The sequence below is a fragment of the Aphelocoma coerulescens genome, chromosome 4, assembly GCF_041296385.1.
Source record: "Aphelocoma coerulescens isolate FSJ_1873_10779 chromosome 4, UR_Acoe_1.0, whole genome shotgun sequence".
In the NCBI taxonomy this organism is placed as follows: Eukaryota; Metazoa; Chordata; class Aves; order Passeriformes; family Corvidae; genus Aphelocoma; species Aphelocoma coerulescens.
In genome coordinates, this window is record NC_091017.1 from 50,560,603 (window position 1) to 50,582,561 (window position 21,959).

The following is a 21,959-nucleotide window of genomic DNA, read 5'->3' on the forward strand; positions in this document are numbered from 1 at the left end:
GTCTTTTATCATCTATCTCTAAAGGCTATGAAACTGTTCTTGGTAAGACATACTTCTCTTGTTTCTGGTGAAGCTGGTAAATAAAACCTACATCTTTGACTTTAGTTATAACTTCTCCCATTTTAACTTGTTTTCAGTTAGTGGTAACAGCTGGTAAAGCAGTCCTTAAGGGAGGGGAGGTGGACTGTGATTACACCTGAATGACTAGCAGCCTGTGTCTTTGCTTGGAAGCACTACTTATGTGATGAAATAATCGACTATATGAAAGACAAGTTTCTTGTTTCGTAGTTGTGGCACTGGAAAAGAAGAATCACATTCCTGCTTTGCTTTTCACTAGGTGCTCTACAGTTTTGGCCAAAACCAAGAAGCTTCCAGAGGTGAGGCAGAAGCTGAGGAGAATTTGGTTCAGAATTTATGAAAGATGTATCTTTCTAAAGAATTTGTCAGAACAGTATCAATTGCTTGCTAACTTGTCATTTATCACTTGCAGAAATGCTGATTTTGGGTAAATGTAAATGGTGGTAGTTGACTGCCAAAATATGTTTAGGTTGCTGTTCAAATAACAAATCTGCTTACTCAATATCTAAAGGAGAACAGTATCAGCCTTGTCTATGTTAGTGTATGACAGAGGCTAAGCTGTCATACTGTTTGCAGGGGTGATTTTTTTCAGTAGCTGTAAGTAAATGCTTTAAAAAGGGAAGTTGTAAAAATGACCACTGAGTGATTCAAAGTACTACTACTCATACAAGACTTACAGCAGCTGGGATCTATTTCTGGGAGCTGGAGTATCAGGTACTGTCTAATATTTGCTCCAGTTATTGTTATCTGTCAGGTGTCAGTAGGTGTCTTAGAAATGCTCTCTGTGTCCTGACACAACAAGCAGTGATTGTGGAGTGCTGGGTGTTGTTTTTGCTTTGCATTACACACAGGACTGGAGGATGTAAGCTGTTCTATGGAAATACAGATAAGGCACCACAGTAGGGCTGGGCATAAGGCTAAAGTCATCTTGGTTTGGTTCTTAAATAATGTTGTAATATTTTAAGAGGGCATTTCAATACTTCAGCATATCTTTTTCTATTTTAATGATGCACAGCCTGGCCCAGTAGGTTTGATGCTTTTTTTTAATGCCTGTATCAATGATTTTTTTCATCCAATTTTCTTAAGTAGTTTTTCAAGGGATGTAGTAACTTTACATTGAAGGTTAATATTCTTACTGCCTTCTCATAACTTCCTGGTAGATATATATTTAAAGTTGGAAAACAGTGCTATCCAATTTTAATTTAACAATTGTGAGTAAAACAGCTGTCTATTTCTTATATCTTGCATGGTTGACACTTGAGAAGGAAGATGATGGAATGAAAGACATACTAACACGAAGTATAAAGATATTTTGTGTTGGAATATTCTATTTTACTAAGATCTGAAGATCTGGGCCATATTAAATTGTACTCCAGTATGCATGTTTGGCATCTCCAATATAACTATTAATTTATATCCTTGAATTGCTAATGAAAGTGATGCATGATAGATATTCGGCAGGATGAATAATAAGGTTTAAAACTAATAAAAATAAGCAAATACCAACAGCTGAATCTTCTCAAAAATTATTAACAGGCTTTTTGCACTTCTGAAGAAGCTCCTTTCCTACTCCAGGGTTTCATTTTTGCTGTAGCTGTAAGAACTCAGAATAGCTATCTTAAAATCTATTGGCCTTAAATCTTGCTGGCAAGGAATCGGAACTCTAAGACTAACATCATTAATTACCATTCTTCTGATCTGTGTTGACTTTTTAAATTATTTGAGAATATAGAGTATTTCAGGATAGCTGGCAAGGTGTTAAATCTCAAAGGAAATGTCATATGTTTGATGATCTCTGTGGGATCATAGAGGTTATACCCTGATTAGACTGCAAGACCTTCTTGAGCAAGAGCAGATAGAGTACAGTGTCCTGGGAAAAATATTAGAAAGTTCTCTCCCCTCCAACATGTAATCAAAGTGGGTTTTTTCTATTTGGAAACTGTGTAGTAACTTCATATTTCTCTACTTCAGAACCCTGTGTGAAGGGTGTGTGAAGCTAACTGTGTGTGATGATAGGTTTCCACTTTGTTTCTGATGCTTGAAAACAGTTGTGGAAAAACTACTGAAAATCGAGGCAGGAGGTGGACATGTAAATACTATCTGGTAGAAACAACCCTTGGGAATGTGAAGCGCTGTACAGAGTTATGTGAAAATAAATTTGGAATAAAAAGCAGAGCAAGTAACAATACAGCCAAACGGATAAAGTCCAGATGTTCATTTGCAACATAACTCTCTGAGTAGGTTATAAATAGAATATGCAGGCCAAATACATGAGGAATAGAACATATTACAGTCCTTGTCACTAAATAAAAAAAATATTTCCTTTCTAAACATCCACTTATGCTCTTTATCTTGCTTGTTTCATCTATTTTCTTGGTCTTGCAAGCACTGAAGTTGCAAGATGTCATGTTACCATGGAGTTCACCATAGAGCACCTGAAGCTGTAGCTTTTAAAATATAAATAGATAATAATTCTTCTGTGCACTCTTGTGAAATAATTAAAGAGGAGAGAGAGAGAGAAAGAGAGAGAGAGGGGAAGGGAGCTGGAGGAAATGTCAGACCTTCTACTTCTAGCCCCCAGCCTAATTTCTAAGCATATGAAAGCAATCTAAGCTTTCCTTTGGTTTTCTTTCTCTGAGTTACTTTTTCTTTCACTAAGGATAGCTTAGTAAAAACCAGTTTTGCAAAAAACGCTAAGGCAGCTTTTGAAAATATGAGGGAAGTTATGGAGACGGCCTCCTTCATGTAGGGTATGTACCTAGGAGCAGTGCTGAATAGTACAGCAACTGTATTTGTTATTTGTAGCTAACAGATAATGTTTGCTAATAAACTGAGTGGTAAATCTGACACTTTTTTTTTTTTTTTTTTTTTAAATCTTCTACAGTTATATTAGCACTGTGATGCAGATGGGGGAAGAGCACTGTGTCCACTTCATGTCCTCTTCAATGAAACCCTAAGCCTCCTATGTGGTATGGTTATGAAGCAGTTCTGAAATATGGTCTTGGAATCTTAGGAAAAGTTAGGGTGGAAGTGAATTCTGGAGCTATCAGCTAAAGCTCTTTTTAAAGAAAGGCTAATTTTAAAGGTAGATCAGGTTTTTTCACTTGTCTTGCAAGTCTTCAGATATGGAAAATCTGAACTTCTCTGGACCCTGCTTTGGCACCTAACTACTTTCATTAGATAGAATATCTTTATATCCAATTATAATTGCTCTTGTTGTTACCACTGTCACTTTGACCTTTTGCTCTACTTGTCTGAGCACTGTTCAATTTCCTTTATATCTCTCCTCAAAGAGCGCAACCAGTTTCTCCGTAACCATCTCTTTTCTAGCCTAAACAAGCTCAGTTCCCTCAGCCACTCCTCACCAGTGCCAAGTGGAAAGGAATGACCCATTCCCTCAGTCCAGTTCTCTCTTTGCAGCCCAGTGACTACAGTCATTATACTGCAGAACCCAGCTCACTGGCTCTGTGATCTCTGGGGGGTTTTTTTAACTGCTTGTTTACATGGTGCCTCTTGGAGAAAGTCCACTGTGTGTATTAAAAATAAATAAATAAATAAGACAAACGATTAAAAATCCCCCAAACAAGGCTACAAGAGCTGCAAACAAAACACACCATCATCTGTTACACATTTTTCAGTCCTCACATTGTCTGCACATTGTGTGAATTTTTATATTTTTTGTTACTGCTACTTGGATTATTGTTAGAGTATACTAGAAAGTTAGTCCTTCACTATTTAAAATTTGTTTTAATGCAATAATTATACAGAATACACAGAATATAAAATCTTAAAATTAGTCTTCTGCGGTGTAATTCAGTTGATTCCCTCAGCCCCTAGAATGACTGTGAAATGAATGTATTTAAGATTATATATATTAAAAAAATGCACTCAAATCAAAACTTATCACAATAAAAGCTGGAGGGATAAAAAAATTAAAGCAAGTACACCAGGTCATAACAGTTTGCAAATATCTGAAAAGTTTTATACAATGATGGTAAAACCTACAGTTCTAAATGAGGCAACAGAACATCAGGATTTGAACAAAAGAAGGAAGATAATCCAAAATAAGTAGAGGAAGAAAGAGGAAGAAAGAGGGAGAGGAGAGGAGAGGAGAGGAGAGGAGAGGAGAGGAGAGGAGAGGAGAGGAGAGGAGAGGAGAGGAAAAAGGAAAAGAAAAGAGAAAAAAGAAAAAAGTCTCTAAATAGTGGTCTTAGTTCTGGTTTTGGCTACATTAATTTTCATGGAAACTAGGAGAGCAAAAAAATCCCCTTCTTAAAGGTCACTAAGAAAAATTTGAGATGGAAGTCATGGGAAACAGGAAACTCAGGGAATGTTTCAATATTTTGATATCAGTCTATGAATATCAAAGTGAAAGTATTTATAATCTGTTTAGTTATTCATGTGAAATGTAGAAGCTTCTGCAGTATCAAGAATTATGAATGCTTGCCAGTGCTCTGAAGCAAGATAGCAAAACTGTAGTGCATTCTTACTTCTGCCTTGTGGCCATCGGTTTAGATTTATTCCATGAGATTTTTATTCAATTTACTTGAGTCTTAGGGTTGTTTTGTTTGTTAGAGTTGTTTGGTTGGTTGGTTTTGGGGTTTTTTTTTGTGGCTGCAGGTGGATGGGTATTGCTCATGGGGTTTAGTGGGTGTTTTTAGGTTTCTTTAAGAACAAATACTCTGAAACAGAGCATGATGGCTGAAAACCTGGTCCTGTTCAAATCAGCGATAGACCCCTCAATATCACAGGGTCATGATTTTGTCCAATAATTAGAGTTCTTCATCCTCACTTAAACTGCCTATAAGTATATGAAAACTGGAGCTTGATTTCAGGAAAATGGCCTCTCTTGAGTTTAATCTCAATCTGTCCAGCTGCCCATAACATTTCAGAACTCTTACTCCTCCTGTCTGAGCTTTCACCTCAGCAGATGATTTGGACTACAGTCTGTGCTCTGCAGCACAATGTATGGTTGAAAGCTTTGCCACTCTACACAGCTGTCCAGTAATGGTCAACAATCACTATTGTGATTGAATGAACTGCTTGAAATGGAGCTTTTTGTCCAGCAGAAACTGAAAGCTTCAAGGATGGAGATTGCAGTGTCCTTGGGTAATTCGTTCCAGTGTTTCCTGAAGGAACAAGATGTTTCTACATTTCAGCTTGAACCTCCCAGACATCAATTTTTGGCTATGGCAGATCATTCTTACTGCACTCAATTTCTCTTGCCTGTAAAAATTCTTAACACCTATGCTGGTCAACACTGATGAGGGAAAAACAAGAAACTTAAATTCTGATACCTGTACAAACTAGATTTTTGTGAATTGGAGCCTTCATTACTAAATGTTTTAGTATCCAGATTCATAAATGTTCTGAAATATTTTTTTTTCTTTCTAATAATATTCTACTTTGTATAAAATAATTACATAAAAATTAATTATGTGTGGGTTTTTTTCTTCTCTGAGCCTGGCAGTTTTCAGTTGAGTTCTGGTTCATGTCCTAATTAATAAATAACTTGAAAACAAACAAAAAAAATTGTCAATATGAGATTAGGAATTCCCCTATGGTTTTTCCTTTCTTACCTTATTTGTCAGCATGTGCTCTGCAGATTAGGGTAGTGAGGATGCTTTCCTGGATGCCACTTAAGCAGCATATTGAGCATGGTGATTGTCCTCCACAGTGTTATGAGAAGTGAATCGCCTTTCAATTCTCATCTTGAAATGTTAAGTTATATAATCAAAGGAAATACATCTGGTTTAACTAAATGTGACCTTTGTGCAAATAGTATAGATAACCAGACAAACAGAGCGTTCTGAATAAGTGAAGACATTTTCACTCTTCATTATTCTACCTAATTCATTATTGCCCTGTGGTACTTTACATATAGCAGTGTTTTCATCTTTTTGCTACCAGTCTGAAACCTAACGACCATCCCCTGGCTTGGTAAGAAAGGAAAACTTCCAAGACAAATAATGCTTAACAGAAAAAAAGCTATCCTATTCATTTTAATAACTGTTGAACCATATTATACCTTTTAATTAAACATAAGGAAAGGTGGTTTTAATGTTCTGTCATAAGACAGGAGGCTAAACACTTTTGTAGAAAGGAATCTCATTAAAGTGTGTTGGGTTGCTCCCATTTCAGTGCCTGCTTTTCAGAAGAGATGAGATATAATTATTTTTGCTTACAGTATAACTAGGCTGCTGGAACAATGCCCTTCGTGCTGGTAAGAACTGATGCTGCCATTGAAATATTAGATATGATCCAAGGAGAGGAAGCGCTGCCCACGCATAAAGGGCAAGAGAGGTTAGATGTAACTATTCAGCCAATGAAAAAAACCAGGGGATCCTCACAAAAAGTGGATGAGAATTACTTCATCCACAAGCTGTAAACAAACTTATCCTAGCAACAGGAATGCATTAAGAATTGTATTGACATAAACACCATAATACTTGGGCTTAAGAGCTGTGTTCTTAGTAAAAGTTTGGAAAGCAGTTTGTACAATGTGGTAAGCAGTACATTAGTGCAGTGAGGCATCTCCAGAAAAACTGTAGAAGGAAAAACACGTCTTTTCCTTGAAGTTCCTAAGAACTTTATGGTGACATTAACACCACACACCAAGTCAGTTGTGAAGTCAACTGAAAAATGCATAAGTTTTTTCTAGTCTTCTTTGCAGCAGTTTATGAGATTTTTCTTCAATGTGCTCTTTTATTTCATATACAGCTGCAAAGAAGTACAGTTAGAAAAAATTAATTCAAAAGACTGCAACTCCTAAATGGAGCAAATATGCACAGAGGTATTTATTAACTGTTTCCCAGTACAATACTATTTGATGCACTCTAGTCTATCTGTAGCATATTGGTCCATCTTGTATTTTTTCATTATCTTCTTCACTGCAGTTATATGACTTTCTAAAATTATTGTTTCTGTGGGAAAGTATGTTTATGGTAAATGTGTTGGCCTAGTCTCCCCAAATATTATTACTAAGGCTGTATTGCCAAACCTCTGCAACAAAAATATTTTTTCAAGGTATTTATGTTATGTTACAGGATGGCATTTTTTAATAGACTGTCTCAGAAATACCTTTAGGTGCAGTTCTGCAATCTCTAAAGAGTTAGATAAGTCCAAAGTTAGGTACACCAGGTGACTACAGAGGGCTGCCCCAGGTTCTCTTTTGACAGCCTTTGTTGCAAGGAAATATGAAGTATGCTCCTGATGAGTAATAGCAGTGGTACCTTTTACCCTGGAGAGGCAACAAGAGCTCTGCTGTTTTCCTAATGATCAGAAGAACTGACTACACACAGAAGCCTTTATATTACCAGAGCAAAACATGATAGACACCATACATTATCAATATCTTACTGAAATACAGAATCCATGTGAGGTCAATGCCAGTTGTCCATATGATTTTTACTTTATCATGGAAAAGTAAAGAAAATTGTCTGAGATTTTGTGTACTAGAGATGCAGATTGAGTTCCTCTGACTGGAGGGGGAAAAGGATAGAAAACACTTATGTGAGAAGATGTCTTATTTGTGCTAAGTGCCATTGAGCCATGATTCTACTCAGATTTGCTTCTGACAATCAGAGTGTCTGTTTACAGCTTGCAGATGAAATGCACTTTCCAATATCTAAAGTATTTTGTGTCTTTCCCTGAAAAGTGATTGGTTTGATGATGTGCAGGTATTGCTAAACCCTGGTCACGGTTCTACAACACAGTATCAGTAAATCCAATCACTCTTTGCAGAAAGATGGCATTTCATGGAATTTAATTTCCTTTATCAAAGGTTACTTTCTACTTACAAAATATTGCAATTTAATTGTTTAAAGAATCACTGTATAGAAGAACTTTATCCAATACTGACTATAACTATCAAATTGAAGAAGTGTAACTGCAAGTCTGGGGATCTAACAGTAACAAAGGAGGCTGCATGTAATTTATTTACCTAAAAGACAATACCTTGGCTATCTGGCATCACTTTTCCTTGGAGTAATCTGTAAAGTAGATGAAAACAAGTAATTTAATACAAGCAATGCACAGGCCAGTAGTTGAGACAGCCTTTCAACTGCATATTAGATCAATAAAAGAAAATCTTAGGTAAAATCAGTCTGTTAGGTCAGAATAATTAAATTCTAAGGTCTACCAGGGTGCAATTACTTCGTATTAAGAGCTGAATCACAGCACTTGGAGAAGTCTAGTACACGTGACACATAGATTTTGTTCTGTCAGTATAAAATGTAGTCTTACATGCTCCTAATTTTTGCATCAAATTGAAAAAAGAAAACTTTATTTTACATAAATAGCCTGTATTCTTTTAATTGTTTTTGAGTGAAGGTAAAAGCTTTTCAATTAAAGCATCGAGCATATATTTAAAATTTATTTGAAGTGCTAAATTAGTGTTATATTACTTTTAAGTGTCTTATTAGCAGGATAGCATTCACACTTTTATTGACATAAGTAATTCCTATAAAAATAATTATTTTGAATATTTTTACAAATTAAAAAATGTACATTTGTTCTGGGATACAACTATTTCTTCCAGAAAAATGCTTCATTTCTGCCTCCTGAATATTCAGAGCTTGTACAGAAAAACTTGTGTAGACATGTACAGATCACCTCACTGAGCCAATGTGAAATTAACTCTTCCCAGATTATTTATTATACCTTTTTAAACCTTTTTTTACTTTTTTTAACTTTTAACCTTTTTTTAGTTTTTTTGAACTTTTTTTAAAGGCTCCCAGGTAAATAAGAAAATTAAGGAGTCTCCCTCTTTACTGGTAGATCCAAGAATTAGGCACTGGAAAACCGATTTTCTTGCAATTTAAACTTTTTGCTTGTTATGCTGTCTGCTGTAAAGATGGAAAACATCTCTGCTCTTGCTTTTGACATAGCTAAATATTATCATTCTTTTCCCTCGCTGTTCTTCCTTCACCTTCTGCCCTTTGAGTTGAGCAACTGTAAATTCTTTTCATTTCTCTTGAAATAACATCCTCAGAATTCTACTTTAGATAAGGTTGTTATCTTCTATTCAGGTAATGCTCACATTTGAACATTCTAGGATGATGTTTATTCTTTTGGTTTGTCTTTTAAGAAACTCAGATTCTTGAGTGTGGCATCCCTGTTGGGACAGTTTTGAAAAAAGTTATGGCAAACACATGGACCACTTCATGACTTACGTGCATGGACTTGAGAAATGCAGGTTTCTTTTGAAGGGAAGTGAGTCGAATTTGTCTTTCACACCCTGAATGAATGCTGGAATTTATACAGAAGAAAGCTATGATTGTTTGTACCTGTTGTGAGTTAGCTAAAAAGAAAGCTATAAAAGCGATAGATAAGTGGAGTCACTGGAAGGAATGACAAACCTGATTGTATTTACAATGAAACAGCTACCTGGAGGGATAAATGGAGAGCAGTGGATATTGTCTCCCTTGACAACATCTCTCACAACATCCTCATAGGCAAACTCAGGAAGCGTGGGCTGGATGAGTGGACAGTGAAGTGGATTGAGAACTGGCTGAACAGCAGATCCCAGAGACTCATTTTCAGTGACACAGGGTCTAGTTGGAAGCCTGTCACAAGTAGTGTCCCCAGAGGTTCAATACTGGGCCCAGAACTGTTTAACTTACTCATCAGTGACTTGCTTAGAAGGCACTCTACTCCTTCATCCAAGTTCACTGATGCATCAAAACTGGGAGGAGTGCTTGATACCCCAGGGTGCTATGCTTACCCTTCAGAAAGACCTTGACAGGTTGGAGAGATGGACAGAGAGGAACATTCTGAAATTCAATAAAGGCAAATGCAGGATCCTGCATCTAGGGTGCAATCCCAGACACCAGCACAGGCTGGGCTTGACCTGCTGTAAAGCAGCTCTGCAGAGCTGGAAGTCGATGAGTCAGCTTTGTTTTGCTTTTTATCTGTAAATGAGATAAGGAAACTGCTGGATGATTTAATAAGGGCTGATAGGCTCACTTAGGCCAGTAATCGGGTTGTATCACCATTATTCTTACAGCCCCACTGAGGTGGTTGGCTGCATACTGGGACCCTTCACCCTTTGTCATATTCACTGCCATAACCTTGCCAGATAGATCTCTTTCATCCAAAGTATCAATTTGCTCTCATATTTGTTGTCGACTATTTCAAGTGACCACACACACTCTGCAAGGTATTTTTGCTCATACATCTTAATAATAATGACTATAAACATCACTGTTCTTTGTTGGAGAGCTGGCAGGAAGCTATTTTTTATGTTATTGGGTTAACATATTACAGAGCTTCTTCATTATGTCTGAGCTGCCACTCTACATGGGAAGTTAGTGATAGCCAGTAGGCTGGGTGTGTATCTGCTTTTTATGCAGCCTATAATTTAGGATTAGGTTAGTCTTAATTTATTTATTTTTTGGGGGGGGGGGGCAGGTAAGAATTGACATGCTTGATTTGGAGTTTCTCTTTCTCAGATTAAATGGTTAGACTCACTAATAGACCCAGACATGCTATTTTGCCGCACCCCTATAGACTAAAATAATTTCTGTACAATGACCTTTTGTGACTCTCCTTTTTGCAAATATAAAGTGTATATATGCACACACACATGCACATATATATATATGTATACACTTTCCCTGTAAAGCATACTGCAGTTTTCATCCTGTCAAAGCTTTAGCATATAAGAAATATTTGAATCTGCATCACTCTATGTGTGTACATGTACTTATTCTCTGCATCTTAACCTAATCATCCAAAAGCTTGTGACAGTAAGTGTGGAGCAGTTTCCTTGTCTGTAGCAGCACTCTTTGAAAGGGAAAATTCTCTGGTGAATTCATTATTACACAGAAGTCCCACCCCCATGAAGCTGCTGTAGATACATAACAGGATTACTGTTCAAGAGTTTACTAGGATGCAAGTAAAATTGTTACAGTCAGCCAGCAGCAAGCATCTTTGACTAAGGTAGGAGAATGTTTTTACTGTTTTCTTTTATACACCCCATGAAAACATAAGGAAGCATTTCTATTTATTTTCTGTGCATAAAATTACTTTAGATATTACATTAGCAGTTCAATTTTTATGGAAAAAAAAAAAAGGTGATTTTTTTTTTAACTTCTCTGCATCTGGCTCTATAAAAATAACTTGTTAAAGTTAGTGCATTCAGAGTCAGCAAAGCAGGAGATGAGAAGATTGCTTTACTGTTTGGAGAGTAAATATAGTTCAAATATATTTTAAAATAGTAAAGGGAGGGCTTTTGTACTTAATAGATTAAATTATTAATGATTTTGACAGCTAATATTTTGGGGGGTTTTGTTGCTTAAGATCATTTACTTGTTTCTTGTAGTTTGTAGCAGCAAGGAAATGACAATTTTAGTTTCAAAATATTAGCTGTCGCATATTATATCTTGAAAAAGGATACATATTCTGTCTCTGAATTGGAGTTTTGATAAGGGTAGTTCTCAATACATACAGAAAGGATTTGATATGAATCGTCTAACTTCATTAGCTAATGAATGTGTCAAATGTATTCATGTAATTCTCGGGAAAGAAATTGGCTGGATCTAATAACCTAATGGCATAGAAGTGCTCCCAAATTGTAGAGCTGCCTAATCGATGTGGTGACAAATGAAATGATCTGTGGTCTGCAAGGTTAGGAGTTAATTGAATAAAGAGACAGTATTGACAGTATTTTATTTTTTTTAACAGCTGCTCATATATTCCTAATGGAAAGCTTGGTTTTATTCTTCCTTAAAGTAATTGCACATTCATCCTTAATTGAAATTCCCTGGTTTTATCTAGCAAATTGCTTTTAGGCAGAGCAAGGGTCTCTGACATTTATACTTTGGAGATTTAAGTTGTTGATGTTATATATAGAGCACCTACCTGTAAGTATAAGTGGCTAAAAATCAATTTAACCTGCACTGAAATTTTCCTCTCCTCTCAGATTCTAAAAGCTTGTGTGAGTGCTGGGAAATACCTCAATTTATAGAATATATTTCATGTTTTAGGTACTGTTTGCTCTCCAGATTACTGTACGAGGAAATATAACAGATTTTCATTTTGTTTAAGTAGGTTCTTATTCGTTTGCATAGCCAGCTACATGCAGCATAAATTATTTCATTGACAACTAGATTAAGAAGGCTATTTAATGACATCTAGATACTTACTAGAGTCCTAGTTCAAATCCTAGTAAGTCTCCTTACTAGGATTCAGACATCAGAAATACCACAATAAGTAATATTTAAGTGATTGTCCAGGTCCCAAAAAAAAAAAAAATAGGAAAGCCAGCTGCTTTTCCTGCACTTCCTACAACTGCTCCATCTTTGGGGAGCCCACTGATCAACACTAACTTTGTTTTCCTTACCACTAACTCTGCACACCCACTTGTACTCAGTGAAAGCCCATATCTGTCAGTTGGTTCTGGCAAACTGATCTGGTTGAAGAAGTCCATGCTCCTTGTGGGAGGGTTGGGCTAGATGACTTTTGGGCATCTTTTCCAACCCAAATTATTCTATGATTTTTGTCCTTTCATTGCTTATCCAGCAGCAGCTATCCTGAATGTCTCAATTTTAACACCACCTAATACTGGGAAAAGGAGGGAAACAGATTCAGAAAAAATGCTGTTCAGCTGCAGAAACATAAATTGAGTCATTAACTCATGTTTAAATAAAGTGAAATACAAAATTAAAACAGTGAGAGATAATAAGGAGCTGCCTCCTGCCAGTGATCCTTCTACCTATGTTATGAGAAACTGGTTAGGAGTTTGGCATGAGGTAACAGCAACACCCCTATGCTTTACCTCAGGGGTGGTTGATGAACTGTCCACATAGATGATGTCATGATCAGTAATGATCATGATCAGGTGTGAAGGTGTGCCCAAACCCATGGATATTATTTTAATATGGAGATATCTGAAGATATCCAAATTGTGGAAGGAGGGGATGTCTCAGTGATAACCACGTACCATGAAAATTACTGCCACTGAAGAGTTTGGCAGCCTTAGTGTCAGCCTTCAGACCCAGGACCTCTGGGCCTGACCTAAACATACTGTGATTCAGTGTGCAGTGGCATATGGACCTGTGTCAAGTAGCCTCCAGGCAGATTGGTTTTGCTGCCCGTGGTTTTGGGGAGTCAGTTATGCTAAGTCCAGAAAACAGTAGTTAATTCAGCACGTACTGAAAATTTGTTATGCTATAGATATGTGATAAACAATTTTCTTCATCACTTGAAGCTTTAAACAGGGAATAAGCTGTTGATAAGGAACTAGAAACTGTTTCTCAACAATCAAGATTTTTTTAGAACATCTCTGTAGCACATTAACTTTTAGCATGTGTTGGGCATGTATGCATTTTAGACAACTTCATTCTACTCTTTCAGGGTCTGGCTCTTACCTTCAGGGCTCTTAAGCAGGGGCTTACTAAGTTTCAACTGTTTGGTTTCAGGGAGGTACTGTGCAATGCAGCAATATGAACAATGTTCTCCACTGGTACCTGATACTAACAAAGCTGTCTTGAGCAAGTAGTTCTTTTGTTTCTTGATTTATATAGAGTTTGGACATATTCAACACTAATAGGACTGCCTGCTAGCCTTAGTGGGCTTTAATCTACAATCATGCTTTGGCTATTGCTGAAATAATTTTATTTTTCCTACAGTCTTTGAACGTCTGTTTTCCCCCACAAATCTCATACTTGTCCTCCAGTGCTTAACAGATATGAACTGAGCAGGTCCCCTCCATTCCTTTAGCTTGGGAACAAAAAAGTTTTTAGAACGGTATCTCAGAACTGCGTAGTGAAATAAAGTCTGCATTCTTTGAAACAGCTATGAACAATAATCTCTCCTTTGCTTCTCACACTTGAATGTCATCCATATTTAATATGTGTAAAGTTTCTACACTGCTTCTCTATCTTTTCTGGTTTTGTTCCCCAATGTCCCTCTCTGAAACAAAGCATAAAACATCCAGGTGCATGATTTAGAGCTGGGGTGGGTTTTCACAGTAAGGAACAAAAAGAGAAAGAAAATGGAGGAGGGGAAGAAAGTGTCTAAAGCTTGTATCCACAAATAGGTTTTACATACACTTATAATTTATGTTTTTGTAGTTAGTAAAGTACAAAGAAAAGGAATTCATACATCTTTCTATAACCCTCACTCTGACCAAAGTGCAATCTGACTGTATGGTGAGAATATAAATTCCATATCTTAGAAACTTAGGAGGGATGCAAAACACAAACATATTGTGAGGGGAGAGAGGGAGGGAGAAACCCTTTATTGCCTGGCGAAGAAAGAACCTGCGTTACTACTTTTGTTAACTGCAGAATGAGCTGCTATCCTACTACACAAGTTTTACAGTCGGATAAAAGTAACTTGGCCAAAAGTGACTTCATGATGAAATCGCCTTCTGCAATCACTTTTACTGCATTTTTAACACTATGTAATAATAATTAAAAAACAGAGGGCACTATGAAGTGCAGTTTGGAAGGGAGAACAGCGAGGGATTTTTGGGATCGGGGGGTTGTTTGGTTTGGGGTTTTGTGTAGGTTTTTGGTTTTTAATGTGTAGGAGTTTTTGGATTTTTTGCTTTTTGTTTTTTGTTTAAATTCACAGTCCAGGAAAAAGCTGCTTCAGTTATGCTGTTAGAAGGTAAGAGGAAAACTAATAGCAGAAATTTTAACACACTGTTGCTAATATTACCCCTAAGCACCTCAACCACCTTTTCATTAGAGAAGCATGTTTGAGCTCTTAAAATTCCTTCTTTCTGGGTTTCTCAAATAAGTCCATGCTGACTGTGATAAAATTGCCACAGAGGTAAGGCTTGGAACATGATGGAGTGATATTTTTTTCTCTCCACTTTTCTCTCTACTGAGAGCTGATGAAAAGAGAGAAAAATATTTACAGGAATAGAGATTTTACTGATAATGTCGTGCACAACTTTGAGGACAGTCAGTCATCACAGAGTATATTGATAGTATCTTCTTAATTACTCCCCTATATCTGCTCATACCAATCTGGCTGGTAGCTGGTAGCTATTAAGGCTGCTAATTTGCTGGGTCTGATAAATGCACCTCTGAATGACAGGAGGACTTCTCACGCTAATAAGTTGGCCTTATAAATGCTTACTGCAGACCATCAGAAAAAAATCCCTTTGTTGTTCTGAATATTCTGACTTCAGTACATATTTACAAAATTACAATATGATCCTTTCCCAGGAGTGAATCTTACAGAAATTAAGATACATAGTACGAAGAAACTTTTTGGATCATCTCTTTGCTCTGCCTTGTTTTTCCCATATTATTTCTGTTCTTCTCCTGATTTACCTCTAGGGAGAAAATAATGCAATTGCAAATGCTAGAGACAAAATTACTTGTTAATATAGTGATTGGTCTGGAAATCTCCAGCCATTCAGTAGCTTATGGCAAGAGGATGTGCACAAGCTACACCTAGTGTTATTTGTGTCAGTCTGGGGTGCTTTTTCCCCATGCCTAATTGCCTCCTAAGCATTTGAAAGAGGCAGTCTTCAAAAGGCAGTGGCTGTTCTCACAATGGAAACCACCCCATAACCCCGAAAGACTAGTAGCTATGTAGAAGAGCATGAAATAGTAGCATATAGCTAAAGAATATTTTGGGGAGTCCTCTTTTGAGTTAGAAATCTGTAATAAAATAGAAGTGAGATGTTCCTGTGGTTGAACACAGCACACAGAGCCATAACAGGGAAGGAGGCTGCAGCAGAAAGGAAACAATTGGCACTTGATAAAATTTCCTCCTTCAATAACTACTGTCTATATAGCAGGCACCTCTCTCCCCTCTATTTATCTTTGTTCTGACATAAGTAAGCTAACTTCCTAGTGATTGTTTAGAACTCACAATAATGAAGTATTTATCTTTTAAGTAAATTTGGTTTTGTGATAAAACCATTGATGCAGTACGAATACAGAAATATGAGTTAAGAGTCTGTATGTGCTACTTGGGGTCTAGTAATTACAATTTAAAAAATCTTGTTCTTGGCTTGATATGGATATATTTCATTTTTTATTGTGTATGGATTTATATCACCAAAAAATTAAATGAATGGGCAAACTTACAAGATTTCAATCTTGTTTTCTTAATAAAAATTTGTAAGATAATGAGGTACTTGCAAGCTAAATTTTACATGTTTGTATATTATATAGATGTATAAAGCAATGTGTCAAATGTAGAAAAAATTGTGTGCTATTTAAAGCATATATAAAGATACATCTTTAGATTTCTACTTTGTTTTTACAATATAAACATGAGCATAGCAAAGTATGAAGCTATAAATTCAGAGACGGATACATATACATAGTATATATATATACATATATAAATATAAGTCTATGTACATAAATCTCCACTGAAAGTTCTGGAATTAACTTCTGTTTTATATATATATATGACAATTCTAATGTGTAGTTATACAAAGATGAGGCTCATTCTTGAATCTTTTGAAATGTAAAAATATCTCTGAACTACAATACTGTTCATTAAGCACTTAAGAAGTATGTACTTCTGAAAAGATGGCTGGAGAGTGTATACCAATCTGTATTGATGCAAAAGGAACAATGAAGTAGCTGTTAATTATCTGTGTAATAATTCTTTTATTGTACTTGTAGTTTTGCCATGGTTTTATTTACTTGACTTATCGCTTCCTGTCAAAAGGTTTTTAACTGGTTTAGCAATCAGTTTTACAAGTGGTCTGGATAATTCATCTACAGTGTTAATTCTATTTAGATTCCACTCATGCCACTGAAAGTTATCCAGCTTTATTTGACCTTACATTCACTTAACTGAAGATGCTATTGACACAGCAAAGATCACACAAGTGTAATTATGTATATCTTTCTAGAAACTGGTATAATGTAGGGCAATATTTTTTCAGCAAGCTCTCTGATACTCAGAGTTTGTGCCTTGGTTTTATATTGGTAGAGTACCAAGGGTATCCTGCCTGATCATAAGGAAAATTATCAAAAGTAATTTTCTGGGGAGTTTCAGAGACCATTTGACCAATAGATTAGTAAAAACCTAGATATACGTAACTGAATCTAGAATTTCTTTATCCAGAGATTTCCCATAAATTAACAAAATTGCCAGCACAGTTTCTTTGTTCATAAATTTAATTTGGGTTGACTTTGTGCCTGAACCTCACTTTCTGATTTTAATTTGAGCTTTTAAAAGGGAAACCTTCACAAATACAAGTAATGCAAACATGGCATGAACACTCTCCATCCTCTTTGTAATAGCTGTTCACAGGAGAACAGCCTTGAATGCTATAGAGAATAGAGCTGTGTATAAGATTGAGATTTTGTTGTTTGATGATATTAAATATGATGCTGTAATTTTCTGTATTTCTTATTGGATTTCATACAGTTGCCATTCATGTTGAGTTCTACAAAGACACAATTAATGGATTCAGTTTGATCGAGCTATAGCACGGTATGGGCTTACTCCTTGAAGTTCCTTACATTGACATGTCATTATTACTCTTTTCCCTCATTCTTCTGGCTCTGGACTATTCTTCTTGGTTCTGGACTTTGATCCAGCTGAGCAGGTGAGCCTTTGGACAGGTTGCTGCCAAAAGTGATGAAGGCATGTCCCACCTTTACTTAGGAAATGCTCTGGGTAGACTGTCAGCTCTTGCTGCTCCTATTTCCCCCCCCTATCTCTCATTTGGTGTGTGGGATTTGGTCACTCTATCCAGATTACCAGTCACGGGCCAGAGACCCACAAACTGTGATAGGTATCTGTAAACTGGGCTACTGACTAGCACTGATCTATGCTTCTGCAGTTCATTGGGCTGAGGAAAGCATATGGCTACCAATTTTTTTAAAAAAATTAAGTCATAAAAGCAAAAAAATCCACAAGTCATAAGATGATTCCAGTCCTTGTGAGTAGAAGAGCAACTATATTATTTTAAACTAGGCCATCTAGTTTAAAACATCAGTCAAGATACTGTACTGCTGAATAGTTATTTTCTTAAATGTTATCTTATTCTAACAATCTGAGTATTTGTCAAGGGTGGGAGAAGGATTGTGAGAAGAATTATTTTGATTCTTTACATAAATAGAAGAAAAATAATATACCATTAAGATACTAGGTGCAGCTTTTCTTTTTTGCTTTTTTTGGGGTTTTTTGGGTTTTTTTGTTTGTTTTTTTTGCTGTTGTTGTTTGGTTGGTTTTTTCCTTGATGTCAAGACACAGACCTGTTACTTTGACACAAAAGAGAAGAATTTCCTTCCTTTCTTATCCAAGAGCCGTCAAATAAATCTCTGTCAGGTGAATCTAATGTTTGCAGAAAAGCAGCTCCTGTAAGAAGCATCCAATTAGCCTACTTATGTCACTTAGTACTCTGTGCTTTAGTGTTCTCTGACTATAGATTAGTTTCTGTGCTCTAATTCCTGCCATTAATATTCAGCCACCATAATCTTGCTTTGCTATGCATTATTTATCAAGTTTAAAAAGTGTTATAGCAAGTTTAACTAGGTAACAGGCAAAAACTGTTGTCCAAAAAGTGTTTTTAACCTGAACAGTTCATACACTGAAGAAGACATGTGAAAATGTTATTTAAAATGAGACAACTTTACAGATGCTAGGGACATGCTCTTTGGGGTTTTTTTCTGTCTGTATAACCATCTGTTTCTTTAAATGTTAAGAATGATTCTAAACTTCTATACAACTGAATTTTAAAAAAGAGTTGGAAATTTGAAAAAACCTTCTAAGTATAACAAAGGGGATCTTTCCAACCAGAAGGGGACTCAAGCTACAAACTGTAAAAGAAGCTCCTACAGATAGTTCCATAGTCTGTTGGGCAGAAGTGCTCTTGAAGATGCTTCTATAAGAACTATGGTTTGCAGAGTAGAAAACTGGCTGGATGGCCAGGCCCAGAGAGTGGTGGTGAACAGTGCTATATCCAGCTGGCAGCCAGTCACCAGTGGGGGTTCCACAGGGCTCACTACTGGGGCCAGTCCTATTTAATCTTTGTCAGGATTCTTGATGAGATGGCCAAGTGCACACTCAGTCAGTTTGAAGGTGACACCAAGTTGGGTGAGAGTGTTGATCTGCTGGAGGGTAGGAAGGCTCTGCAGAGGCATCTGGACAGGCTGGATCAATGGGCTGAGGTACAATAAGGCCAAGTGTCAGGTCCTAAACCAGGGTCACAACTACCCCATGCAGCACTACAGGCTGGAGGAAGAGTGGCTGGAAAGCTGCCCATCAGAAAAGGACCTGGAGGTGCTGGTGACAGCAGCTGAACAGGAACCAGTGTGTGCCCAGGTGGCCAAGAAGGCCAAGTACATCCTGGCCTGCATGAGCAATGGTGTGGCCAGCAGGACCAGAGCAGTGATTGTCCCCCTGTGCTTGGCACTGGTGAGGCTGCACCTCAGATCCAGTCCAGTCCTGGGCCCGTCACTTCGAGAAAGACATTGAAGTGCTGGAACATGTCCAGAGAAGCTGGTGAGGGGTCTGGAACAGAAGTCCTGCAAGGAATGGCTGAGGGAGTCATTTACACTGGAGAAAAGGAGGGTCATGGGTGATTTCATCTCTCTCTACAGTTACTTGAAAGGATTTTGTAGCAAGGTGTGCGTCAATCTCTTCCCCTAGTTAGCAAGCAATAGGACAAGAGGAAGTAGCCTCATGTTGTACCAGGGGACGTTTAGATTGATTACTGGGAAAAAATTCTTCACAGAAAGGGCTGGCAATCATTGAAACAAGCTGCCCAAGTAAGTGGCGGAGTCACCATTCCAGAATATATTTAAAAGACATGTAGACATGGCACTTAAAAACATGATTTGGTGGTGGACTTGGCAGGATTGATAGTTGGACTCTATGATCTTAAGAATCTTCTCCAATCTAAGTGGTTCTATGATGCTCTAACTGATAAATGCAAATCACTAATATAAATCTATTAGTTACTCTATGTTATTTGCTAAACAGCATGCATAGTTATACATGAAATTATTTTCATAACAAAAAAATTTAAAACTTTGATTTTCAAGAAGAATATTTGGATTAGGTAAAAGAACAGAGGAAGCAAAATTCTAAGGGAGATTACAGACTTTTACAAGGGCATCGGATTAGGGATAGAATCCCTGAAAACTGTGTTGAGAATGTTTTGCTGCACATTTAATCTGAGACCTCAGATAACAATAACCATGAAAAGACAAAGAAACAAGCATGGGACTTACACTCCTATGAATATAATGCAACTCTCCGGTGGAAAGGGGGACAGCTGCCTTCTCAGAACAGGGTAGAAACCTGGGTCAGTCAGTTAAATGACAGTTTAAGATAAATACATTGATGTTTTAAGGAATTTAAAATTTTTCATGAGTTTCTTCATTAATTTCTTCATGAATTTTTAAATTTTAAAAGTTATATATTTGTGTATTCAACTAAAAGTGAGTACAATTACCACTGGAGCTGTTGCATCAGGTTTTTATTATATATCAAGTGGAGAGCAAGCTAGCTTCATAAATGTGTCAAAACTGTTATGCAGAAGAATAATTTGACTAAATACTTATGCATATTTAAATGAGTGATATGGCTCTAAATATGAATATATGTATACAAGTAGAGAAAAAAAATATGTAACCTGCAGGTATTAAATACATAGACATAGATAGATAGATACATACATACATATATACATACATATATACATACACAGAGAGAGAGAAAGGAACTGTATAGTTTTCTTTCTTAAAGAATAATCTAATGATTAGAGCAGTAAAGTAAGGGATTGGATTTTTTTTTCTGTTCTTTATCTCATTTCAAGCAGAAGAATATTAAACATTTACAACAGTTATAGCTCTTAGTACCCTTCAGTATCTATATATTTTTTTCATAAGTTACATGGCTGGTGATTCTGTTGATCAGGGGCACTACTGAAGGTTTAACCTCAACCCATATAATCTAAAAGTTCACATTTCCATCAAAAATGAAGGGGTATGAGCTGAAGGTACTGTGAGAAGCTGGACCCACAGTAGCTCTCCTTTTACTATATTTGCTTTGACTGGAAAAAAAATTTCTAAGTTAGAATATCTGACATTTGGGATTTGAGGAAAAATATGTGATGTGGAGAAAGTGAATAAAGTTTTCTGGTCATTAGCTAAACTTTAAATCCATATAAGAATATCTTGGAGCTGATGTAATGCATGAGTTGAGGGAAATTATAAATTGCTGGAGGATATTATCATAGACTTATCCACATTTGTGGTTCAGGAATACATCTAATGTTGACTTTGTAAAGCCAGTTGGTTTTTATGAGTCACTTTTAAGGCACTTCATATTCATATGACAGTGAATTTAATTTTTACTGATTCCTCTTTTTTCTCTAGAAAATAAGTTATTACAGATTATATAATATGTAGCCCCAAAACATCAGTTTGAAATTATAAAATTAGAAACATTGAATTTCTACACATGTGATAGTCAAGTACTCTCCAAATGAAGCAAAACGTAATGTTGATATACAGCCACACCATTAAACCAGTTAAGGAATTAAAAGGTTTGTGTTACTTCATTTACGAAGATGCAAATATGTTTTGTGCAGAAACATTCCTTATTCTTTATTCTCCTTGTCCCATGAAACATCTGCTTTAACATCATGCTTCAGCTGATCAAAATCCAAAGCTTTTAAAGATTTAGGTATATAATCAAGGAGCACAAATGAAAGCAAACCAGTGATGCCTGGAAATGAAAGGCTTTATGCTTCCCCTGTGACCTGCAGTGCACCCTGTGAATCATTCATTTTCCAAGTATTAACCTAAGATTATTTTTTCTATAAAATATATCCTCTTGCTTTCTTTTTATTTGTTTTAAGCTAAAACAGATAAAACCCACTTTGTTTTCTCTGCAACACAGTCATAACTAATGCTAATACTAGAACTAAACTGGAA

The 21,959-nt window shown here is 36.5% G+C and overlaps 1 protein-coding gene across 2 annotated transcripts in view; it reads left to right on the forward strand.

The window, feature by feature from the left end:
• The first annotated feature begins 210 nt into the window (after positions 1-210).
• DLC1 (DLC1 Rho GTPase activating protein) overlaps positions 211-21,959 on the forward strand; it is a 263,297-nt gene continuing 241,548 nt past the window's right edge. For both annotated transcript variants that reach the window (XM_069014032.1, XM_069014033.1), the window contains exon 1: positions 211-377. The gene's annotated coding sequence lies outside the window, so the exon portion shown is untranslated. The remainder of the gene's footprint in view (positions 378-21,959) is intronic.